Source organism: Schistocerca gregaria, chromosome 5, assembly GCF_023897955.1.
Source record: "Schistocerca gregaria isolate iqSchGreg1 chromosome 5, iqSchGreg1.2, whole genome shotgun sequence".
In the NCBI taxonomy this organism is placed as follows: domain Eukaryota; kingdom Metazoa; phylum Arthropoda; class Insecta; order Orthoptera; family Acrididae; genus Schistocerca; species Schistocerca gregaria.
This window is the reverse complement of record NC_064924.1, coordinates 124,911,912-124,926,411: the sequence shown is the minus strand read 5'-3', so window position 1 is coordinate 124,926,411 and position 14,500 is coordinate 124,911,912.

The following is a 14,500-nucleotide window of genomic DNA, read 5'->3' as shown; positions in this document are numbered from 1 at the left end:
TACCTAGTGCGAATTTTTCTTTTGTTTCCTTCACTGCTTGCTCAATATACAGATTGAATAACATCGGGGAGAGGCTACAACCCTGTCTCACTCCTTTCCCAACCACTGCTTCCATTTCATGCCCCTCGACTCTTATAACTGCCATCAGGTTTCTGTAGAAATTGTAAATAACATTTCGCTCCCTGTATTTTACCCCTGCCACCCTCAGAATTTGAAAGAGAGTATTCCAGTCATGATTGTCAAAACCTTCCTCCAAGTCTACACATTGGTAGAAATGTAGGTTTGCCTTTTCTTAATCTTTCTTCTAAGATAAGTCGTAAGGTCAGTATTGCCTCACGTGTTCCAATTTTTCTACGGAATCCTTACTGATCCTCCCCGAGGTCCACATCTACCAGTTTTTCCATTCGTCTGTAAAGAATTCGCGTTAGTATTTTGGAGCTGTGACTTATTAAATTGATAGTTTGGTAATTTTCACATCTGTCAGCACCTGCTTTCTTTGGGATTGGAATTATTATATTGTTCTTGAAGTCTGAGGGTATTTCGCCTGTCTCATACATCTTGCTCACCAGATGGTAGAGTTTTGTCAGGACTGGCTCTCCCGAGGCCGTCAGTAGTTCTAATGGAATGTTGTCTACTCCCAGGGCCTTGTTTCGACTCAGGTCTTTTAGTGCTCTGTCAAACTCTTTACGCAGTATCTTATCTCCCATTTCGTCTTCATCTATATCCTCTTCCATTTCCATAATATTGTCCTCAAGTACATCGACCTTGTATAAACCCTCTATATACTCCTTCCACCTTTGTGCCTTCCCTTCTTTGCTTAGAACTGGGTTTCGATCTGAGCTCTTGATATTCATACAAGTGGTTCTCTTCTCTGCAAAGGTCTCTATAATTTAACTGTTGGCACTTGTACCCGTAGTCTAGGGATAGCGTCTTTGATGGATAATCGAAACGTTTTCGGTCCCAGATTCGATCCCCGCCACTGCCTAAATTTTGATAAATAATCAGCATTGGCGTCAGAAGACTTCCGACATAAGAAGTCAGCCTCATTCTGTCAACGGCCTTGTCAAAGAGGGCGGAGGAACGGATAGAGGTTCAGGGAACTCTCTTGTCCTAGGGGTGGGAAATTGCCCCTAAAGGCGGAAGAATCAGCAATGATCAACGACATGAGGATGCAGAAGGCAATGGAAACTACTGCATTAAAGACACGTAACGTGTATCCACAGGACATGTCGCCTGTAGTTGAAGAAGTGTTATGATGATCTTTCCATTGGCAAAAGATTCCGGAATAGTCCTCCATTAGGATCTCCGGGAGGGGACTGCCAAGGGGAAGGTTACCATGAGAAAAAGATTGAATAATCAACGAAAGGATAATGCTCTATGAGTCGGGGCGTGGAATGTCAGAAGCTTGAACGTGGTAGGAAAACTAGAAAATCTGAAAAGGGAAATGCAAAGGCTCAATCTAGATATAGTAGGTGTCAGTGAAGTAAAGTGGAAGGAAGACAAGGATTTCTGGTCAGATGAGTATCGGGTAATATCAACAGCAGCAGAAAATGGTATAACAGGTGTAGGATTCGTTATTAATAGGAAGGTAGGGCAGAGGGTCTGTAACTGTGAACAGTTCAGCGACCGGGTTGTTCTAATCAGAATCGACAGCAGACCAACACCGACAACGATAGTTCAGGTATACATGCCGACGTCGCAAGCTGAAGATGAACAGATAGAGAAAGTGTATGAGGATATTGAAAGGGTAATGCAGTATGTAAAGGGGGACGAAAATCTAATAGTCATGGGCGACTGGAATGCAGTTGTAGGGGAAGGAGTAGAAGAAAAGGTTACAGGAAAATATGGGCTTGGGACAAGGAATGAAAGAGGAGAAAGGCTAATTGAGTTCTGTAACAAGTTTCAGCTAGTAATAGCAAATACCCTGTTCAAGAATCACAAGAGGAGGAGGTATACTTGGAAAAGGCCGGGAGATACAGGAAGATTTCAATTAGATTACATCATGGTCAGACAGAGATTCCGAAATGAGATACTGGATTGTAAGGCGTACCCAGGAGCAGATATAGACTCAGATTACAATATAGTAGTGATGAAGAGGAGGCTGAAGTTCAAGACATTAGTCAGGAAGAATCAATACGCAAAGAAGTGGGATATGGAAGTTCTAAGGAATGACGAGATACGTTTGAAGTTCTCTAACGCTATAGATACAGCAATAAGGAATAGCGCAGTAGGCAACACAGTTGAAGAGGAATGGACGTCTCTAAAAAGGGCCATCACAGAAGTTGGGAAGGAAAACATAGGTACAAAGAAGGTAGCTGCGAAGAAACCATGGGTAACAAGAAATACTTCAGTTGATTGATAAAAGGAGAAAGTACAGACATGTTCCGGGAAAGTCAGGAATACAGAAATACAAGTCACTGAGGTATGAAATAAATAGGAAGTGCAGGGAAGCTAAGACGAAATGGCTGCAGGAAAAAATGTGAAGACATCGAAAAAGATATGATTGTCGGAAGGACAGACTCAGCATATAGGAAAGTCAAAACAACCTTTGGTGACATTAAAAGCAACGGTGGTAACATTAAGAGGGCAACGGGAATTCCACTGTAAAATGCAGAGGATAGAGCAGATTGGCGGAAAGAATACATTGAAAGCCTCTATGATGGTGAATATTTGTCTGATGTGATAGAAGAAGAAACAGGAATCGATTTAGAAGAGATAGGGGATCCAGTATTAGAATCGGAATTTAAAAGAGCTTTGGAGGACTTACGGTCAAATAAGGCAGAAGGGATAGATAACATTCAATCAGAATTTCTAAAATCATTAGGGGAAGTGGCAACAAAACGACTATTCACGTTGGTTGTGTACAATATATGAGTCTGGCGACATACCATCTGACTTTAGAAAAGCATCATCCACACAATTCCGAAGAGGGCAAGAGCTGACAAGTGCGAGAATTATCACACAATCAGCTTAACAGCTTATGCATCGAAGCTGCTTACAAGAATAATATACAGAAGAATGGAAAAGAAAATTGAGAATGCGCTAGGTGACGATCAGTTTGGCTTCAGGAAAAGTAAAGGCACGAGAGAGGCAATTCTGACGTAACGGCTGATAATGGAAGCAAGGCTAAAGAAAAATCAAGACACGTTCATAGGATTTGTCGACCTGGAAAAAGCGTTCGACAATATAAAATGGTGCAAGCGCTTCAAGATTCTGAAAAAAGTAGGGGTAAGCTATAGGGAGAGACGGGTCATATACAATATGTATAACAACCAAGAGGGAATAATAAGAGTGGACGATCAAGAACGAAGTGCTCGTATTAAGAAGGGAATAAGACAAGGCTGTAACCTTTTGCCCCTACTCTTCAATCTATATATCGAGGAAGCAATGATGGAAATAAAAGAAAGGTTCAGGAGTGGAATTAAAATACAAGGTGAAAGGATATCAATGATACGATTCGTTGATGACATTGCTATCCTGAGTGAAAGTGAAGAAGAATTAAATGATCAGCTGTACGGAATGAACAGTCTAATGAGTACACAGTATGGTTTGAGAGCAAATCGGTGAAAGACGGAGGTAATGAGATGTAGTAGAAATGAGAACAGCGAGAAACTTAACATCAGGATTGTTGGTCGCGAAGTCAACGAAATTAAGGAAGTCTGCTACCTAGGCAGTAAAATAACCAATGACGGACGGAGCAAGGAGGACATCAAAAGCAGACTCGCTATGACAAAAAAGGCATTTCTGGCCAAAAGAGGTCTACTAATATCAAATACCGGCCTTAATTTGAGGAAGAAATTTCTGAGGATGTACGTCTGGAGTACAGCATTGTACTGTAGTGAAACGTGGACTGTGGGAAAACCGGAACCGAAGTGAATCGAAGCATTTGAGATGTGGTGCTATAGACGAATGTTGAAAATTAGGTGGACTGATAAGGTAAGGAATGAGGAAGTTCTACGCAGAATCGGAGAGGAAAGGAATATGTGTAAAACACTGATAAGGAGAAGGGACAGGATGATAGCACATCTGCTAAGACATGAGGGAATGTCTTCCATGGTACTAGAGGGAGCTGTAGAGAGCAAAAACTGTAGAGACTGGAATACGTCAAGCAAATAATTGTGGACGTAGGTTGCAAGTGCTACTCTGAAATGACGAGGTTAGCACAGGAAAGGAATTCGTGGCGGGCCGCATCAAACCAGTCAGTAGACTGATGACAAAAAAAAAGAAGGCAGTATCTATCTTACCCCTAGTACGATAAGCTTCTACATCCTTACATTGGTCCTCTAGCCATCCCTGCTTAGCCATTTCGCACTTCCTGTCGATCTCATTTTTGAGACGTTTGTATTCCTTTTTGCCTACTTCAGTTACTTCATTTTTATATTTTCTGCTTTCATCAATTAAATTCAATATTTCTTCTGTTACCCAAGGATTTCTACTAGCCCTCGTCTTTTTACCTACTTGATCCTCTGCTGCCTTCACTACTTCATCCCTCAGAGCTACCCATTCTTCTTCTACTGTATTTCTTCCCCCATTCCTGTAAATTGTTCCCTTATGCTCTCGCTGAAACTCTGTACAACCTCTGGTTCTTTCAGCTTATCCAGATACCATGTCCTTAAATTCCCACCTTTTTGCAGTTCCTTCAGTTTTAATCTACAGGTCATAACCAATAGATTGTGGTCAGAGTCCACATCTGCCCCCGGAAATGTCCTACAATTTAAAACCTGATTCCTAAATCTCTGTCTTACCATTATATAATCTATCTGATACCTTTTAGTATCTCCAGGATTCTTCCATGTATACAACCTTCTTTTATGATTCTTGAACCAAGTGTTAGCTATGATTAAGTTATGCTCTGTGCAAAATTCTACCAGGCGGCTTCCTCTTTCATTTCTTAGCCCCAATCTATATTCACCCACTATGTTTCCTTTTCTCCCTTTTCCTACTGACGAATTACAGTCACCCATGACTATTAAATTTTCCTCTCCCTTCACTACCTGAATAATTTCTTTTATCTCATCATATATTTCATCAATTTCTTCATCATTTGCAGAGCTAGTTGGCATATAAACTTGTACTACTGTAGTAGGCATGGGCTTTGTGTCTATCTTGGCCACAATATTGCCTTCACTATGCTGTTTGTAGTAGCTTATCCGCACTCCTATTTTTTTTTCATTGTTAAACCTACTCCTGCATTACCCCTATTTGATTATGTATTTATAACCCTGTATTCACGTGACCAAAAGTCTTGTTCCTCCTGCCACCGAACTTCACTAATTCCCACTATATCTAACTTTAACCTATCCATTTCCCTTTTTAAATGTTCTAAACTACCTGCCCGATTAAGGGATCTGACATTCCACGCTCCGATTCGTAGAACGCCAGTTTTCTTTCTCCTGATAACGACGTCCTCCTGAGTAGTCCCCGCCCGGAGATCCGAATGGGGGACTATTTTACCTCCGGAATATTTTACCCAAGAGGACGCTATCATCATTTAATCATACAGTAAAGCTGTATGTCTTCGGGAAAAATTACGGCTGTAGTTTCCCCTTGCTTTCAGCCGTTCGCAGTACCAGCACAGCAAGGCCGTTTTGGTTAATGTTTAAAGGCCAGATCAGTCAATCATCCAGACTGTTACCCCTGCAACTACTGAAAAGGCTGCTGCCCCTCTTCAGGAGCCACATGTTTCTCTGGCCTCTCAACAGATACCCCTCCGTTGAGGTTGCACCTACGGTACGGCCATCTGTATCGCTGAGGCACGCAAGCCTCCCCACCAACGGCAAGGTCCATGGTTCATGGGGGGGCGTAGATAATACTATTTAATTTGCAGAATGTCGACAGAGATAATGGACTTTTTTTGGGTGAATTCCAGATAGTCATTTATTACACTGTTTAGTGAATTTTTGTCACGACTATATATTTTCAACCCTTCCAATAGATCAAGCTTTCTTCCTTTCAGAGCGACACGTAATATTTTCATGTTGTGCTGGATGTCTGGAAATTCATGTCGGATGTTTTCTAAGACTAGCAGAAAATGGAAGTCCCAACTAATCAACGTAGAGCTAAAAAAGTTATCTCTTTATTTATAATGCTTTGCTCAGTTAGAAGGCGAAGGAGCATGTGAATCACAGAGTAAAAGAATGACATTGTGTAATACTCTGGATGACATGATGTAGCATTACTGATAACATCAGTTTTTGTCAGTTTATAGAAATGCCATAACTTGCTTTATTGTAAAATAAAAAAACTTTATTGAACATCTCTTCCAATTTCGAAAGTTAATTTAATGTTGGGACACATACTGTTTAAGGATCACAAATAGCTATGAGTTCCTGTTTCATCGCACTGAACAAGACCAACACATATAACGATATGTTTACGTACTGTGTATACATAAACATACAGTTATAGATGTCCTCGTTCATAGTCGCTAATTATAACAATATGTTTAGTTTTGTGCTGTAATATATAGCTATAATCAGCGGTGGAAATATATTTGCGAACGCCGACCGTGTGCGGCTGTTTCTTCTTGGATCGTCTGATCAGTCGGAAGTTGCATTGCAGAGGAGAGTAAATGCCTATTCAAAATATAATTATTTTTGGATAGCTCAACATGAATTTCCTAAGGGACCGTAGTTTATCATGCATTTACCAGTACAATGTGGCGCGGAGAAAATATTTCGCCGCATACAACATCCGTCCGATTTCGACGAAGGAATTCGTGACTGTGAACTCTCTATTTCGCAGAAACATAAAGAAAATTAAATAACTTCATGAAGGAGTGAGACATAGATTCTATATTAAATAAATAGTCCATACACCAATTCCATTTAAATCTGAATGTATGGCAATTAATAGAAGAACTTACACTGCAATGAAAGATTTAACATGGATGCCGTTTTGACTGGCACTTCTCTTCTCGTAGTAAAAATAATTCCTTTGACTTTTTCACATACACGGCGCACAATAAATCTACTGCTATGCAGTATTGAACTTTTAGTATTGCATTTTTACTTTTCACTAAAATAATACTATTTTTGACGATAATAATACGGCGGCAAGACATGCGCATCCGACACAAGTTACAAGAGAAGAATGAGTAACTGTTCATCGAGAATATCTCGTACAAAAAAAAAAGCGTTCTTCTTCTGTCCGTTTCTCGCGCCGCGTTTTCCAAAGTCAATAACTCAGTGCGTGTCTGACGGCGCTTCGACAATAAACAAGTTACGTCACAGGTCGTTCACCTTTTACATTCTCGCAACGCTATTTGCTAACTGTAGCTGTTGCCGAGCGACTGCTCGATTAGTGAACGATTTAAAATGATAAGGCAATCACATAATGTTTGTTACATTGCCTTCCATGGGAATCTTGGATATCAAGGAGATTACCAAAATTCACATGTCGCCGTTAACACTATGGGATTGAGTTCTTTACAGATTTACATTGATCTAACAAAGTATTCCTGTCATTTGATTAATAGAATTACACAAATATGGTGATCTCTCATTCAAAGACAAAGACAGTTCTTTAGGTAAAGATACTCAAAAAATTTTAAAGCTATGACAATAAATCTAGGAAATTTACAATGGAGATTATAAATTATACTCATTACAGTCTCTTTTTACAGAGTTCATAACGACCATCTTTGTGGCCCCAAGTTATTGTCCAGAGATCATAGGCTCTTTGCTCCTGAAAGAAAACACATAGGATTCATCTTTTTCTACACACATAATTCTCACACATGGAATTTCTTACACGTGTCCATTTTTATAACATATAATTCTCACACATGGAATTTCTCACACGTGTCCATTTTTATACATATATAATTCTTACACATGGAATTTCTCACACGTGTCCATTTTCCATTGCTCACTAGTTGTCATGATTTTTACGCTTTCATTGTTTGTGTATTTGTCAGGTAAGTTAAAATTTGATTCTTCTCAAGGTGAAGCTTATCCCTTGAGAAGTTGGATCGCTACTTTGCGTTCTCCGAGTAGAAAACTTTTCATCAGTTCTGGCGGGTGAGTCTCACTCGCACGTTACGTACACACGTTACATGTAACAAAAAGTATAAATACCCATTAGCCTAAGAACTAAGCTTAAATCTAATTTTAGGACTTGGGATTCATAGGAATTTGACTTTATCACTATTCGCTTGTGGTTTGGCTGTTCGCATTTAATTCACGGGATATAACATTAGAATAGTATGTGATATATTGTGAACTCATTTAAGAGTCTTTTATTTTGAGAGCGGCTTTCATGGGAAGTCCGTTTCGACGAACTGCAGCGTGAGTGCTGTGCTAGTACATCACTTTAAATTTAACGCATTTGTTGCGTCGATGGACGTTGGCACAGGCTGATTGTTAGAGCTGAATCGCAACTCGAGGCGCTGACTAGCCCCCTCGCGGTATTTCAGCTTTTCCGCGCACCGTTCAGTGAACACGTTGCGTCGATGGTTTTGTGGTTTGCTGAGCTGGTGCGGTGGGACGAGGATTACCAGGGACAGAGACTCCATTGAAACCATCCCTACCTCCACATTTTCCAGCCGATTTTGAAGATTGTAAGGTAGGCTAGCGTTCGCACTTTGCAAAGCAGCTAACACTCTTGGTTTCCGATGCGCTGCACTTAATCACATCACCGCCTTCGGTTACACAACCGGACTATCACTGTCCGTCGGCCTATCTGCACGTTTAACACTTTTTATCTTCATAGTGAATGAAATTACCACTTACTTATAACAACGACGCATTGCTTCGTGTCTGTGGCAGACTGCCACAGCATTTTAAGCCTTCACTTATACACTACTATGTACACAAATTTTTATTTACAGTTTATAATCAAATAGTTAGTCTCACTTTGAAGCTTGCTAATTGAGAGCTTTGATTGTCACTTCCATTTCAATTTCTGTTGCTTTGTTGGTAACTATCTTAACATTTCGTTCTACATTGTTCATCATCTTTCTCTAAGACTAATTATGCTTTTAGTTCACAGTCACAATACATTAGTTTCTCCGATCTATTAGCAATTAGTATTATTATTATTATTTTAATTCATTTGAATCGTTCTTTCTATTCATTAGATTCATTAAAGTTATCACTGTCATTTCAACAAAAATTCTCTTTTTACTAGATGTGAGGATGAATCAGTCACATTTGATCTCCCTCTCACATGAGAACAGAACACCAGTCAAGAAAATATTCAAATTCCTTATCGCGATCTCGGTTTGCGTCTCGGATTGACTTTAAAAGGAATAATAAAGACATTTCAAAACTAACTTTTCGCGATTTCGTTCGGACGTTTCCTTTTGAAAATCGTATGCCAAACCAGCCTTCCACGTCAACCGCATTTCTCAATGTGTGACGTCAAGTCTACGGGACGGGTTTAGGCGGATTAGGATATTTACACAAATTCAGAAGAAAGACATAGATATAAAAGTACATAGGAGAAGAAATCTAGCAAACAACTCCTTGTTCCTTACAACGTAGAAATTAATTTTCCTTTGCGCCGTAAATCTGCTTACGCGCTCCAATTAAGAACAGTTGCGTTGTTTTGCTGGCTGTTTCATTGTCATTTTATTCTCGCCTTGACGCCTGCTTGCGCTACACTGCGTTGACCTCTATATATGACCTTAAGTCATCATTGCTTTGTCCTTGCCACTTACGCTCTTAAACTTGGTATTTATTTCACTTAGGGCTTTGAATGTATCTGACCTGCGTATTGCAATTACAATTAATGCTACTTTGTTTATCTAGCTGAAGGATAGCGCTTTCGTGGTCACATGCTTTGGAAACATTACGTTATTTTAATGCAGAGATGAACCTGTTCCAGATTTCTATGTACATTAGAACTTAATCCAGACGTAGCTGACTTAAGAAACTAGTTACTTGCTTTCCTTTTTTGTGGGATCAGGAACCAATAATTGTCAAGCGACCCTTGTCCTTGACGAAAATGAATTTCATTTCTCGATCATTGCTCCTTGAACTTAAAAAAAAATTTCTTACAGACTATGTTTCATTTTCACTTATTTAGCATTTCATATCGCAGAAGCCTGCTTGTTAGGCACATCCTTCGCTTTATATTTCATTTTCCTCTCTTAAATATTATCTCCTTAAAACTAAATCTTAAAAACTAGAGTTCTTGGAGTTGATCACTTTCTTTGTTAAACAAGAATTTTTTTTTATTATTTATCAGCTTGCCTGTACTTAAATTATGGCTCAAGATAACATTTTTTGAATTCTGTGCTGTATAGCAAGATAGACTCACTGTCGTGTAATTTATTCTAAGCGGTTTCAGATCAGTTGTCACTTTAACAATCTGTGCTTGGTATACGAAGGATCTCGTAAGGTCCCTCAAGCCATTTTAGATTTTTGTGTGTTTTTAGCACGACCTTTTCGCCTACTTTATAAGTTAACACCTTATTAATATGTTTGTCATACGCCTTCTTGCGTAAATTGGCTTGGGTGGTCAACGTTGTTAGAGCTTGTATTATTCTGGTGTCTAAACTAGAGCTTGTGTTGTTACACTTAGGAACTGAATTGACCTTGAGCATCCTTGGACGGGAAATGTTGGAATTTTAATTAATGTACTAATTTGCTTATAGAAACATAAGGACATAGTATTAATATTTGCACCTGTATCCAGGATTACAGTCGTCAAAATGCCAGCTATGGGAAGTTTTGTCATAGCTTGCACTTGGTCATCTATCGGTTCATCACCGTCAGTCGTCTCTTCCTCTTGTAATAATTCTTGTCTCATGTCAATCTCGTCATTGTATCTCAGTACAAGTACGTCATGGTTAGTCTCTCCGTCGAAGTGGTCGCCCCCATTCTGACTCACAGCATCACTTAGGGAGCTTTCAGATGCTGAACTTAGTTTTCCTGTTTGTGTGGTTTTTTTGATTGGCCTTCATCATTAGAAAGTTCGACCAATCTGGCGTTATGAGAACCCTGAGGAACAAAATTACTGTTATGCACAAGCCTTGTGTCAAAATGTTGCTGCGTTTGTTCTGGTGTCCAATACGTGTTACTGTCTTCCGCTTTTGCGGAAAATACAGGGGGATTGTAATGCCTTCGCGGGGTCTGATGATTTTTATTACTATTATGATTTCCGGAATTGTTACTGTGAAATCCACCTTCACACTGTGGTTTGCCGTTAAACTGTGTGTATCTGTATATTCCCTGCACTTGATTTTTACTAGGCGCGGAGTTGTATTGGTATGAGTGGGCGTTATCAGCTGTTTGTTGCTTCCCGTAATTTGAGTGTTGGCTGCGCAAGTACGGTGCATGCCATTGCGATCCGCTCTGCTGTTGCCAACCTTTTTGACTGAAACCATTTCCAAACTTCTGGTTGTACGGTTGATTGCCGTACTGGATACCAGTCGTGTTATACACGGGATTGAATCGGTTGTGTTGATTATGTCCATTCCTTTTGTGCGCATACCCATTGCCTTTATTTCCGTTTTGCTAATCGTTACTATTTTTGTAACTGTTCCCTGGCTTTTCATAGCCGTTACTCTCGTAATGTTGTGGCCAAGAATTGTGCGGAGTATTCCGCCGTTTGTTAGCTCTCATGTCCTCATAGATCAGTTCTAGGGAATCTAATATCGACAGAAAGGTATGTGGATCATCGCCTGGTATGGCTATCAGCTTTTCACGGATTGAAATGGGTAATTTAGACTTGAGAATCAGAATCACAACTTTACTATTGATAGGGTTATCCCAATACCTGATTTTGCCAAGATGTTTTTCGAAGTACTTTCTCAGGCTACTATTCCTGGGGTCAAATTGTTCTGCATTGTAGACTTCTTTACGAAGGCGCTTCTGAACACCTTCGCTGCAAAATTTGCTGAGGAAACAGTGCTCCAATTCCTCATACGTTCGACACTTATCAACCATTTCGGTTCCCCATATTGCCAATTCGCCACCTATATATCCGGTAACAAATTGGATACTCTATCTATCAGTCCACGAATTTGGAAAAATGCCAGAGAATCCACGAAGAAAAACAATTGGGTGGATATTTCGTTTTTCCGGGTTAAAGGTTTCAAAAACTCGATGCTTTATCATGCTTTCTTCCTTCATCATTTGCACTACTGAGTCAGATTCTTGGTTTCGGTGACTAACTGGAATGTGGTGGTGAAGTTTGTTCATTAGATACAACAGGTATTCGGAATTTCCGAAATAATTCATCTTCTTCCTAGGAGGATAACGAGTTACGATAATTCGTTCTCTGTACTCGGGAAGTACTACTCACTTGAAACTTCCTGGCAGATTAAAACTGTGTGCCCGACCGAGACTCGAACTCGGGACCTTTGCCTTTCGCGGGCAAGTGCTCTACCAACTGAGCTACCGAAGCACGACTCACGTCCGGTACTCACAGCTTTACTTCTGCCAGTATCCGTCTCCTACCTTCCAAACTTTACAGAAGCTCTTCTGCAAAACTTGCAGAACTAGCACTCCTGAAAGAAAGGATATTGCGGAGACATGGCTTTGCCACAGCCTGGGGGATGTTTCCAGAATGATATTTTCACTCTACAGCGGAGTGTGCGCTGATATGAAACTTCCTGGCAGATTAAAACTGTGTGCCCGACCAAGGCTCGAACTCGGGACCTTTGCCTTTCGCGGGCAAGTGCTCTACCAACTGAGCTACCGAAGCACGACTCACGTCCGGTACTCACAGCTTTAGTTCTGCCAGTATCCGTCTCCTACCTTCCAAACTTTACAGAAGCTCTTCTGCAAAACTTGCAGAACTAGCACTCCTGAAAGAAAGGATATTGCGGAGACATGGCTTTGCCACAGCCTGGGGGATGTTTCCAGAATGAGATTTTCACTCTACAGCGCTGTAGAGTGAAAATCTCATTCTGGAAACATCCCCCAGGCTGTGGCAAAGCCATGTCTCCGCAATATCCTTTCTTTCAGGAGTGCTAGTTCTGCAAGTTTTGCAGAAGAGCTTCTGTAAAGTTTGGAAGGTAGGAGACGGATACTGGCAGAAGTAAAGCTGTGAGTACCAGACGTGAGTCGTGCTTCGGTAGCTCAGTTGGTAGAGCACTTGCCCGCGAAAGGCAAAGGTCCCGAGTTCGAGTCTCGGTCGGGCACACAGTTTTAATCTGCCAGGAAGTTTCATATCAGCGCACACTCCGCTGTAGAGTGAAAATCTCATTCTGGAAACATCCCCCAGGCTGTGGCAAAGCCATGTCTCCGCAATATCCTTTCTTTCAGGAGTGCTAGTTCTGCAAGTTTTGCAGAAGAGTTTCTGTAAAGTTTGGAAGGTAGGAGACGGATACTGGCAGAAGTAAAGCTGTGAGTACCGGACGTGAGTCGTGCTTCGGTAGCTCAGTTGGTAGAGCACTTGCCCGCGAAAGGCAAAGGTCCCGAGTTCGAGTCTCGGTCGGGCACACAGTTTTAATCTGCCAGGAAGTTTCATATCAGCGCACACTCCGCTGTAGAGTGAAAATCTCATTCTGGAAACATCCCCCAGGCTGTGGCAAAGCCATGTCTCCGCAATATCCTTTCTCTCAGGAGTGCTAGTTCTGCAAGTTTTGCAGAAGAGCTTCTGTAAAGTTTGGAAGGTAGGAGACGGATACTGGCAGAAGTAAAGCTGTGAGTACCGGACGTGAGTCGTGCTTCGGTAGCTCAGTTGGTAGAGCACTTGCCCGCGAAAGGCAAAGGTCCCGAGTTCGAGTCTCGGTCGGGCACACAGTTTTAATCTGCCAGGAAGTTTCATATCAGCGCACACTCCGCTGTAGAGTGAAAATCTCATTCTGGAAACATCCCCCAGGCTGTGGCAAAGCCATGTCTCCGCAATATCCTTTCTTTCAGGAGTGCTAGTTCTGCAAGTTTTGCAGAAGAGCTTCTGTAAAGTTTGGAAGGTAGGAGACGGATACTGGCAGAAGTAAAGCTGTGAGTACCAGACGTGAGTCGTGCTTCGGTAGCTCAGTTGGTAGAGCACTTGCCCGCGAAAGGCAAAGGTCCCGAGTTCGAGTCTCGGTCGGGCACACAGTTTTAATCTGCCAGGAAGTTTCATATCAGCGCACACTCCGCTGTAGAGTGAAAATCTCATTCTGGAAACATCCCCCAGGCTGTGGCAAAGCCATGTCTCCGCAATATCCTTTCTTTCAGGAGTGCTAGTTCTGCAAGTTTTGCAGAAGAGCTTCTGTAAAGTTTGGAAGGTAGGAGACGGATACTGGCAGAAGTAAAGCTGTGAGTACCAGACGTGAGTCGTGCTTCGGTAGCTCAGTTGGTATAGCACTTGCCCGCGAAAGGCAAAGGTCCCGAGTTCGAGTCTCGGTCGGGCACACAGTTTTAATCTGCCAGGAAGTTTCATATCAGCGCACACTCCGCTGTAGAGTGAAAATCTCATTCTGGAAACATCCCCCAGGCTGTGGCAAAGCCATGTCTCCGCAATATCCTTTCTTTCAGGAGTGCTAGTTCTGCAAGTTTTGCAGAAGAGCTTCTGTAAAGTTTGGAAGGTAGGAGACGGATACTGGCAGAAGTAAAGCTGT